This window comes from Diceros bicornis, chromosome 34 (assembly GCF_020826845.1).
Source record: "Diceros bicornis minor isolate mBicDic1 chromosome 34, mDicBic1.mat.cur, whole genome shotgun sequence".
Lineage (NCBI taxonomy): Eukaryota > Metazoa > Chordata > Mammalia > Perissodactyla > Rhinocerotidae > Diceros > Diceros bicornis.
In genome coordinates, this window is record NC_080773.1 from 32961154 (window position 1) to 32973859 (window position 12706).

General features: G+C 40.2%; 1 protein-coding gene across 1 annotated transcript in view; it reads left to right on the forward strand.

The window, feature by feature from the left end:
- LOC131397423 (leukocyte immunoglobulin-like receptor subfamily B member 4) overlaps positions 1-12706 on the forward strand; it is a 78455-nt gene that overhangs the window by 41188 nt on the left and 24561 nt on the right. The window lies entirely within an intron of this gene.

Below are 12706 nucleotides of genomic sequence, written 5' to 3' on the forward strand. Positions count from 1 at the left end.
TTCTTAATAAACCTTGCTTACGTATATGGTAAAGTGTAGATTCCTAAGACTGCTTGTACTTGGAGGGAGAATAGTAGATGTAGGGATAGAAATGCTGATTTTTTTCTTCAATAATATCCCTTATTTTTAATTTAAGGATTATAGAAAGCAAATGTAAAAGTATGAACATTTAAGTTAGTTGGTTTGTTTTGTGATTAAGTAACACAAGTATTTGTTATGTTAGCCATTGTTCCTTTTCAGGGCTTATTTTTCTTTTTTCTGAAAAGGAACGTCTTTAAAAGCATGGGACTAAGACAACAGACTCACAGAATGGTTAACTCTGACTCCTGTTACAGTTAAATTGATGAAATTATTCCGGAATTGCTTAGCTCCAATCTACTGAAATAAATAATAAATATCCTCAGACTTAACCCAGATGGATACTGTGTTCTGTAGAGACATGTAGATACTAAGTTACATCACTTGTTCTTTGTTCTCATCTCTGCCCCATGATTACATTCTCTAAGAGCTCTCTGCTCCTGGCTGCTGTTCCCTCACCAAATTGCCCTTCTTCTGGTTAATTCCTACATTTTTCTCAGTGTCAGCATATGCATAATTTTTTCTAAGATGTTTTCTCTGAATGCCTTCTCAGGCTCTTCTAGTTGTCACTGTCATGTTCTAAATGGCAACATTTTTCTAAAGGACAAATAGTAAATATGTTGGGCTTTGTGAGTAATCTGATCTTCTTTGTAACCACTTGATTCTGCTGTTGTTGAACAGAAGTAACTGTAGGTGACACATAATCACATGGGCATAGACGTGTTCCTATGAAATTTTGTTTACAGGACACTAAAGAGTGAATTTCAAATCGTCTTCGTGGGTCATAAAATATTCATTTGCCTTTGATTTCTTTCAATCATTGAAAAATGTAAAAGTCATTCTCAGTCCAGGGGCTGTATCAAAACATACAGCAGGTGTTAGCACTCAATAATCATGTCTTATGGACTGTCCTCCAAAAAGTTAAACCCAGGAGTCACATTAGCATCATGGTGGAGTGAGTGGTTCCCTTTGTCTCTCCCTTCAGAGTTGCACCAGTCAGACATCTAGTGGCCCAAAAAGGACTCCCTGCACAGCACACCAGAACGCCTGAGTGATCCATGCCTCAAGACGTCTGAAGATGCATAGACTGGATCTCCAGAATGTATTGGAACAAGAGGAAGAGCAACCTCCCTCTCCACCAGTGGCAGCAACCCCATACGTGGTTCCTCACACCAGTGTACCCACCAGTGACCACAGGCTATAAAGGCAAACAGGGCACTCATGGCTTTGCACCTTCCCACCCCCAGCAGTGGTGGGTAACACTTATGTCCTGAGGCTCCAGACTACAGCAGAGCTGGCAACCTTTCCCCTCCCACTCCCCTGGCAACAGGCTGGTTTTTCCAGCAGTAGGGACTACAGCCAAGACATGAGTTTCCCCAGAAGGAGTGGGGTCCCCGGATCCCAATTCTCAGAGTAGATCATCAGCATGTGCGCCAGCACTGACAACCAAAAGCTGTGGCTCCTGCCCCTCCTAGGGTTGGTGGGTGGTGCACACACCCTGAGGTTTCAGGATACAGAGCAGAAACAGAGACCTGGCCCCCTCCCAACTCCCCCACCACTGGCACCTGTCTTTCCAGCAGTAGGGCCTACATCCAAGATAGAAATTTCCCCAGCAGGGGTGGGGCACTCTCATCTGAAGTTTCAGAGCAGACTATCAGCACACACCAGCACCACAGACCAGAGGCAGTGACCCTGGCCCCCCTCAGCGGTGGCAGGTGGATGCACATGTCCTGAGGCTTTAGGACACAGAGTGGTGCCAGTGACCCAGCCGCTCTTCCTCCCTTTGCAGTGGTGCTGATCTCTCCAGCAGTAGGGACAGCAGCCCAATGTGGATTTCACCTGCAGGAGCAGGATGCTCTAACCTGAGGTCTCACAAATCACACCAGCAGGCACCAGTGACCAGAGACTGCAGGGGCAGCTTCAACACTTGCAGCTTAGCCACTACTCCTCCCCCAACAGTGGCAGGTGGCACCTGCAAACTGATGTCCCACGGATCACAGCAGTAGCTGAGACCCTGTCCCCAGTGGCAGCATCACCAACAACAGCTCTACAAGGAACAGAGGCTGCATACAAGAATGGGGGCACCTGACAGCATACGTGACCCCTGTGAACCCAGAAACCATGGCAGTGGTGCTGCCAGCACCCCCAGATAACCCAGAAGCAAAAGCACAGGTGGTGCATGGGGCAGGAGCACCCAAGACCGCGGAAAGCAGAGCACAAGTTGGGGAACACAAAATGCAGAAAACCCCAGAAGCAGCAGAAGTGTTCACAACCCAGAGATGCCAGTGGCAACACCGGAGACTCCAGAAACATTGAAAGCAGCAAGGCACCGCCAACTTCACAGAAACGAGCAGCACAAAAACGGCACTGAAGACATCTCTAACAGAGGCAATGGAGGGCGGCAAGTGCAGGCTCTCAAATACAGCCAGAAGCCACACAGAACCAAAGTAACTAAAGCCTTACCCAAGTAGTAAAGGTGGTTACTACCAGAAATGTGCCAGCAGTGGATCAATTCATCAAACACCATGAAGAACTACAGTAACATGGCAGAACTGAAGGAGAATAACAACTCTCCAGAAACCAACCTTGAAGTCAAACAAGAATACACTATGACTGACAGAGAATTCAAAATAGCTGTCATAAAGAAACTCAATGAATTACAAGAAAACTCAGAAAGACAGTTCAATGAGCTCAGGAATAAAATTAATGAACAGAAGGAATACTTCATCAAAAAGACTGAAGCTCTAAAAAAATTACAAACAGAAATTCTAGATATGAAGAACTCAATTAAGGAGATAAAAAATGATGCACAAAGCATAAAAAATAGATCAGACCTTATGATGGAGAGTTTCAGTGAGCTAGAAGATAGAAACATAGAAATGATCCAGGTGGACCAGGAGAGAGCTATAAGATGTTTTTAAAAAGGAAAAGTTCTTCAACAAATATCTGACTCATTTAGGAAAAGTAACATAAGGATTATAGATATTCCAGAGGAAGAAGAGAGGATGAAAGGAGCAGAGCTTATTCAAAGAAATAATAGCTGAGAACTTCTCAAACCTGGAGAAGGACCTGGACATACAAGTAGATGAAGCTAATAGAACTCCTAATTACACCAATGCAAAAAGACCTTGTCCAAGGCATATCAGATTAAAACTAGCAAAAGTCAATGATGAAGAAAAAATATTAAGGGAAGCAAGAGAGAAGAAAATAACCTACAAAGGAGCCCCCATCTGGCTTTCAGCACATTTCACAGCAGAAAACTTACAGGCTAGGAGAGAGTGGAATGATATATTCAAAATACTGAAAGAGAAAAACTATCAGCCAAGAATACTCTACCCAGTGAAATTATCCTTCAATATGATGGAGAAATAAAAGTTTTCCCAGATAAACAAAAGCTGTGGGAGTTCATCACCACTAGACCTGAGATAAGAAATGAGGAAGGGAGCCCTCCTACCTGAAACCAAAAGGAAAAGGTTTAGAAAGCTTTGAGCAAGGTGATAATTAGACAAGCAGAATCAGAAAATTGCAGCTGTATATCAGAAGTGGTTAGCAAACAATTAATTACAACATAAAAGATGAAGGAAAAGAAAGCATCAAAAATAACAATAACAACTTAAATTTGAGCACAATCTAACAACACAATAAAGAATAACTTGTAACAACAAAAACAAAGAAAGGGAAGAGGAAAGGGATGGAACCTGCATAGGCCAATGGAGATAACAGGCTATCAGAAAAAGGACTATCTCATCTATGAGATCTTTTATATAAACCTCATGATAACCACAGAACAAAAATTGGAACAGAGCATGACGTCAGCATCATGGAGGAGTGAGCTTTCCTGTAAATTCTTCGCTTGATAAGATACAACAAAAGGAACAGTCACAGACCAACAACAGAATCCTAGATAGGAAAAAGCAAGGTCGGAAAGATCCACACTGCCACACATCTGAGAGTAAAACGTGCTGGGCCCCCTGAGGAAGTGGGGAGAGGTAAGGAAAACTCCTCTCCCTCCCCATCAGATCAGCGATCCCGGTCCGCACGGCTCACAGGGAGGAGGAAGGCGCGGCCCTCTGATGGGAAACTAGTTCTTTGGGCTCTCTCAGCCAGTGGGAAACTCCCACACAGAGGACTCAGAACTGCTATGGGGTACCATCAACATCTGAGCACCCCAGGAGAGTGGATAACAAGGAGCAAGCAAGAAGCCCCCCACGCCAGGGACTCAGCAGGCAAAAGAGAGAGGCCCCCCCCACAAGCCAGACACTGCAGCTCAGCCCACCAGACCAGACCAAGCAGCCAGCGGATCACAGCAAACAGCCGAGGCAGAGCACAGGGGGCTTAGATTACACAGCCCTTTACCCCCACACAGTGGTAGTGGATGGACATTGCAACCAGATATTTCAGGGTGAGGAAAAACAAAGCCAATACAGGAACCACAATGCAAAGGTACATGAAATCACCAGACCAGAAGGAAAATGACAAGCACCCAGAAACCAACCCTGAAGACACAGATATCCATAACCTAAATGACAGAGATTTCAAAATAGCTATCATAAAAAAACTCAATGAAATATGAGACAACACAGACAAACAATTCAATGAGATGAGGAGTTTCTTCACAAAAGAGATTGAAATCATAAAGAAAAACCAGTCACTACTGATGGAGATGAAGAACAGAATGGGGAGATAAAGGAGAATACAGAATCTTTAAAGAACAGAGCTGACAATATGGAGGAAAGAATTAGCATTATAGAGGATAGGAATACAGATATACTCCAGATGGAAGAAGAGAGAGAACTAAGACTAAAAAGAAATGAAGAAAGTCTCCGAGAAATATATGACTCTATTAGGATATGTAACATAATAATTATAGGTATTCCTGAGGGAGAAGAGAGTGAAAGAAGAACAGAGAGACTATTCAAGGAAATAATAGCTGTGAAATTCCCAAATCTGGGAAAGGAGCAGGAAATACCAGTAAGCGAAGCCAATAGATCACTTAAATATGTCAACAGGCAAAGACCAACTCCACGACATGTAGTGGTAAGACTGGCCAAAGTCAATGACAAGGAAACAATATTAAGGGCAGCTAGACAAAAACAAAAAATAATGTACAAAGGAATTCCCATCAGGCTCTCAGCAGATTTATCAACAGAAACTTTTCAGGCTAGGAGAGACTGAAATGATATATTCAAAATACTGAAAGGCAAAAACTGTCAGCCAAGAATACTCTATCCAGCAAAAATATCCTTCAAATATGATGGAGAAATAGTAACTTTCCCAGATAAACAAAAGCTAAGGGAGTTCATGGCCACAAGACCCCCACTACAAGAAATACTCAAGAAGGCCCTCAGGCCTGAAAAAAAGAGAAAGGGAATACAAAGCTTGGAGCAAGGAGAAAAATAGGTAGAACAACACAGAAAAAATAGTAGATCTTTACCAGAATAGGTTAGCAACCACTTAAATACCAAAATCAAAGATCAAAGGAAGGAATTCACCAAAAATAAATTTAACCTCATCACTGTAAACACACAGCCACAACACAAGATGGAATAAATTATAACAAGAACGAGTTAGAAGGGGAAAAGGAAAGTGATTGAATTGATTTAGCATAAGGAAATAGGAGGTCATCAGATAATGGACTATCACATACACAGATGTTTTATACAAACCTCAAGGTAACCACTAAACAAATAATCAAAACAAAATCACATATGATAAACAAAGAGAAAACTAGAAGAGTCATAAGACAGAACAACCAAATTGAATTGGCAGTCCAAATCAAATAGGACAAGAAACAAAGGAAATGCAAAAGAACCAGAAAGTAAGTGACAAAACAACAACATTAAGCCCTCATATGTCAATAATTACCCTAAATGTAAATGGATTGAACTCTCCAATCAAATATACAGAGTGGCAGGATGGATTAAAAAGCAAGACCCAACAATATGCTGCCTCAGGAAACACATCTCAGCTCTAAAGACAAGCACAGGCTCAGAGTGAAAGGATGGAAGACAATACTCCAAGCTAATGGCAAACAAAAGAAAGCAGGTGTTGCCACATCCATGTCAGACAAAGTAGACTTCAAGATAAAACAGGTTAAGAAAGACAAAGAAGGGAAATATATAATGATAAAAGGGTCACTCCACCAAGAAGACATATCACTTATAAATATATATGCACCCAACATATGAGCACCAATGTACATAAATCAACTATTAACAAACCTAAAAGGAGACATTAACAACAATGCAATAATAGTAGGGGATCTTAATACCCCACTTACATCGATGGATAGATCATCTAGACAAAAAGTCAATAAAGAAATAGTGGACTTAAATGAAAAACTGGATGAGACGGACCTAGTAGACATACACAGAGCACTCCATCCAAAAACAGCTGACTACACATTCTTCTCAAGCACGCATGGAACATTCTCTAGGATAGAACATATGTTGGGAAACAAAGCAAGCCTCAATAAATTTAAGAAGATTGAAATCATAACAAGCATCTTTTCAGACCATAAGGCTATGAAACTGGAAATGAACCATGAAAAAAAACTGGGAAAGTGACAAAAATGTGGAGATTAAACAACATGTTACTGAACAACCAATGGATCATTGATGAAATTAAAGGACAAATCAAAAACTATCTGGAAACAAACGAAAATGATAATATGCCATATTAAACCGTATGGGATGCAGCAAAAGAGGTCCTGAGAGGGAAACTCATAGCGATACAAGACCACCTTAACAAACAAGAAAAAGCCCAAATAGGCAACCTTAAATTACACCTAACAGAACTAGAAAAAGAAGAACAAACAAAGCCCAAAGCCTGCAGAAGGAGAGAAATAATAAAAATCAGAGCAGAAATAAATGAAATTGAGACCAAAAAAACAGTAGAAAGGATTAATGAAACAAAGAGTTGGTTCTTCAAGAAGATAAACAAAATCGACAAACCCTGAGCCAGGTTTACTAAGAAAAAAAGAGAAAAGGCTCAAGTAAATAAAATTAGAAATGAAAGAGGAGAAATTACAATGGATACCACAGAAATACAGAGGATCGTAGGAGAATACTGAGAAATTATATGCCAACATATTGGACAATCTAGAAGAAATGGATAAATTCTTAGCCTCATACAACCTCCCAAAACTGAACCAAGAAGAAATAGAGAATCTGAATAGACCAATCACAAGTAAAGAGATTGAAATGGTAATCAAAAACCTCCCAAAAAATAAAAGTCCATGACCAGATGGCTTCTCCAGTAAATTTTACCAAACATTCAAAGAAGATTTAATACCCATCCTTATCAAACTATTCCAAAAAATAGAGGACGATGGAACACATCCTAAATCATTCTATGAGACCAACATTACCCTGATAACAAAGCCAGACAAAGACAATAAAAAGAAGAAAAATTACAAGCCAATATCACTGATGAACATAGATGCAAAAATCCTCAACAAAATATTGGCAAACTGAATACAGCTATACATTAAAAAGATCATACACCATGATCAAGTGGGATTTATACCAGGGACACAGGGATGGTTCAACATCCAAAAATCAATCAACGTGATACACCACATCAACAAAACAAAGAATAAAAACCACGTGGTCATCTCAATAGACATAGAGAAGGCATTTGACAAGATACAACATCCATTTATGATAAAAACTCTCAATAAAATGTGTATAGCATGAAAGTACCTCAACAGAATAAAGGCTATTTATGACAAACCCACAGCCAACATCATACTCAAGTGGGAAAGACTGAAAGCCATTGCTCTGAGAACAGGAATGAGACAGGGCTGCTCACTCTCACCACTCCTATTCAACATAGTACTGGAGGTTTTGGCCAGAGCAATTAGGCAAGAAAAAGGAATAAAAGGAATCCAAATAGGCAATGAAGAAGTGAAACTCTCACTATTTGCAGATGACATGATTGTATATATAGAAAACCCTAAAGAATCCGTTGGAAAACTATTAAAAATAATCAACAACTACAGCAAAGTCGCAGGGTACAAAATCAATCTACAAAACTCAGTTGCATTTCTGTATGCTAATAATGAACTAACAGAAAGAGAGCTCAAAAAGATAATACCATTTACAATGCATCAAAAAGAATAAAATACCTAGGAATAAATCTTACCAAGGAGGTGAAAGACCTATACAATGAAAACTACAATACACTATTGAAAGAAATCGAGGATGACATAAAGAAATGGAAAGACATCCCATGCACATGGATTGGAAGAATAAACATAGTTAAAATGTCTATATTACCTAAAGCAATCTACAGATTCAATGCAATCCCAATCAGAATCCCAATGACATTCTTCACGGAAATAGAAAAAAGAATACTAAAGTTCATATGGGGCAACAAAAGACCCCGAATAGCTAAAGCAATCCTAAGAAAAAAGAACAAAGCTGGAGGTATCACAATCCCTGACTTGAAAACATACTACAAAGCAATGGTAATCAAAACAGCACGGTACTGGTACAAAAAGAGACACACAGATCAATGGAACAGAATTGAAACCCCAGAAATAAAAACACACATATACGGACAGCTAATTTTCGACAAAGGTGCTAAGAACATGCAATGGAGAAAGGAAAGTGTCTTCAATAAATGGTGTTGGGAAAACTGGACAGCCACATGCAAAAGAATGAAAGTGGACCATGTGCTATCGCCATTCACAAAAATTAACTCAAAGTGGATCAAAGACCTGAAGGTGAGACCTGAAACTATAAAACTCATAGAAGAAAATATAGGCAACACACTATTTGACATTGGTCATAAAGGAATATTTTCAGATGACATGCCTACCCAGACTAGGGAAACTAAAGAAAAAATAAACAAGTGGGACTTTATCAGATTAAAGAGCTTCTACAAGACAAATGAAACCAGAATAAAGATGAACAGACAATCCACTAGCTGGGAGAGAATATTTGAAAAACATACATCTGACAAGGGGTTGATCTCCATAATATATAAGGAATTCACACAACTGAACAACAACAACAAAAAAAATCCGATCAAAAAATGGGCAGAGGAAATGAACAACACTTCTCCAAAGAAGATATACAGATGACCAATAGGCACATGAAAAGATGTTCAACATCACTAACCATCAGGGAAAGGCAATTCAAAACAACACTAAGATATCACCTCACGCCTGTTACAATGGCTATAATCACCAAGACAAAAAACAACAAATGTTGGAGAGGATGTGGAGAAATGGAAACCCTCATACACAGATGGTGGGAATGCAAACTGGTGCAGCCTCTATGGAAAACGGTATGGAGATTCCTCAAAGAATTAAAAATAGAGATGCCCTATTATCCAGCCATCCCACTACTGGGAATCTATCCAACGAACCTGAAATCAACAATCCAAAGAGGCTTATGCACCCCTATGTTCATTGCAGCATTATTCACTATAGCCAAGAAGTGGAAGCACACTAAGTGTCCCTCGACTGATGATTGGATCAAGATGATGTGGTATATATATACAACGGAATACTACTCAGCCATAAAAAAGACAAAATTGTCCCATTTGCAACAACATGGATGGGCCTGGAAGGTAATATGTTAAGTGAAGTAAGCCAGAAAGACAAAGACAAACACTGTATGATCTCACTCAGATCTGGAATATAAACCAACACATGGACAGAGAAAACTGTATTGTGGTTACCAAGGGAAATGGGGGTGGGTGGTGGGCACAAGGGGTGAAGGGAGACATATATATGGTGATGGACAAACAAAAATGTACAACGCAAAATTTCACAATGTTATAAACTATTAAAATGTCAATAAAAAAAATTGGATCAGAATCACAAATCATAAATAAAGAGAAAACCGGCACAAAAAACCACCAAACTGAAATGGCAGACAGAAATACAGGGGAAAAGTAGCAGTGCGAATACAGAACAACCAGAAAACAAAAAAAAAGATGGCAGTATTAAACCCTCATACATCAATAATCACTCTAAACATAAATGGATTGAATTCACCAATCAAAAGACACACAGTGCCTGAACTGATAAAAAAACAGACACAACAATATGCTGCCTCCAGGAAACACATCTCAGCTCTAAAGACAAACATAGGATCAGAGTGAAGGGAGGGAAGATGATACTCCAAGCAAATGGCAAACAAATGAACGTGTGTCTTGCAATACTATATAGGACAAAGCAGACTACAAGATAAAACAGATAATGAAAGACAAACAAGAGCACTATATAATGATAAAAGGAACATTCCACCAAGGCATAACACTTATGAATATATATGCACCTAAAACAGGAGCACCAAAGTACATTAAGCAACTATTAGCAGACCTTAAGGGAGAAATTAACAGCAACATAATAACAGTAGGGGACCTCAACACCACACGTATGTCAATGGATAGATCATCCAGACAGAAAGTCAACAGGGAAAGAGTGGCCTTAATGAAACACTAGGCTGGATGACTGGATTTAATAGATATACACAGAACATTCCATCCAAAAACAGCAGAATACATATTCTTTTCAAGTGTACATGGAACATTCTCAAAGACAGACATATGTTCAGAAACAAAGCAAGCCTCCATAAATTTAAGAAAATTGAAATATCAAGCATCTTTTCCAGATACAGTACTATGAAACTAGAAATCAAATGGAAGAAAAAGATGGGAAGTCACGAATATGTGGAGACCAAGAAACAGGCTACTGAACAACTGTTCGATCAATGAAGAAATAAATGGAGAAATCAAAAAATACCCACAGACAAATGAAAAGGAAAACACAATATAAAAAACCTTACAGAGAGTGACGTCAGCATCATGGCGGAGTGAGATTTCCCGTGAACTCTTCCCCCGACAAGATACAACAAAAGAAAGAGTCACAGACCAACAACGGAATCCCAGACAGTGAAAAGCTAGAGCGGAAAGATCCACACTGCTGTGCATCTGAGAACGGAATGTGCTGGGCCCCCAGAGGAAGTGAGGAGAGGTAAGGAGAACTCCTCTCCCTCCCCATCAGATCAGCAATCCCGGTCCGTGCAGCTCCTAGAGAGGGGGGAGGGGCGGCCCTCAGCAGGGAAACTATAGCTCTTTGGACTCTCTCAGCCAGTGGGAAACTCCCGCGCAGAGGACTCAGAAGAGCCACAGGGCTACCATCAATATCTGAACACCCCAGAGAGTGGATAAAGAGGGGCAAATGAGAAGCCTCCCACGTCAGGGACCCAGAGGGCAAAAGAGAGAGCTCTCCCTTCCCCGCAAACCAGACCCTGCAGCTCAACCGACCAGACCAGACCTAGTGATCCGCGGCAGACCAGACCAAGAGATCCATGACAGACCAGACCAAACGATCCACGGCAGACCTGATCAAACCACCGGACCCGTGGATCGCAGCGGGAAAAAAAAAAAAACTGCGGATCGCAGCAGAAAAACTGGGGCAGAGCGCAGGGGGCTTAGACTACACAGGCCTTTACCACCAGACAGTGGTGGTAGGTGGAAATTGCAACCAGAGATTTCCAGGATGAGGAAAAACAAAACCAACACAGGAACCACAATGCAAAAATATATGAAATCACCAGACCAGAAACAAAATGACAAGCACCCAGAAATCAACCCCAAAGACACAGAAATCCATAATCTAAATGACAGAGATTTCAAAATAGCTATCACAAAAACACTCAACAAAATACGAGACAACACAGACAAACAATTCAATGAGATTAGGAGTTTCTTCACAAAAGAGATTGAAATCATAAAGAAAAACCAATCAGTGCTGATGAAGATGAAGAACACAATGGAGGAGATAAAGGAGAATCTGGAATCTTTAAAGAACAGAGCTGACAATATGGAGGAAAGAATTAGCACTTTAGAGGCTAGGAATACAGATATGCTCCAGATGGAAGAGGAGAGAGAACTAAGACTAAAAAGAAATGAAGAAAGACTCTGAGAAATATCTGACTCTATTAGAAAATGTAACATAAGAATTATAGGTATTCCTGAGGGAGAAGAGAGGGAAAGAGGAAGAGAGAGCCTATTCAAGGAAATAATAGCTGAGAATTTCCCAAATTTGGGGTAGGAGCAGGAAATACCAGTAAGCGAAGCCAACAGTTCACCTATATACATTAACAGACAAAGGCCTTCACCACGACACCTAGTGGTAAGGCTAGCCAGTGTCAACGACAAAGAAACAATATTAAGGGCAGCTAGACAAAAACAAAAAATAAAATACAAAGGAACTCCCATCAGGCTCTCAGCGGATTTCTCAACAGAAACTTTATAGGCTAGAAGAGACTGGAATGATATATTCAAAATACTGAAAGACAAAAACTTTAGGCCAAGAATACTCTATCCAGCAAAAATATCCTTCAAATATGATGGAGAAATAGTAACTCTCCCAGATAAACAAAAGCTAAGGGAGTTCATGGCCACGAGACCCCCACTACAAGAAATACTCAAGAAGGCCCTCAGGCCTGAAAAAAGGAAGAGAAAGGGAACACAAAGCTTGGAGCCAGGAGAAAAGTAGGTAGACAAACTCAGAAAAATAGTAGATCTTTACCGGAATAGGATAGCAACCACTTAAATACTAAATTCAAAGATCAAAGGAAGAAACTCACCAAAAATAAATTTAACC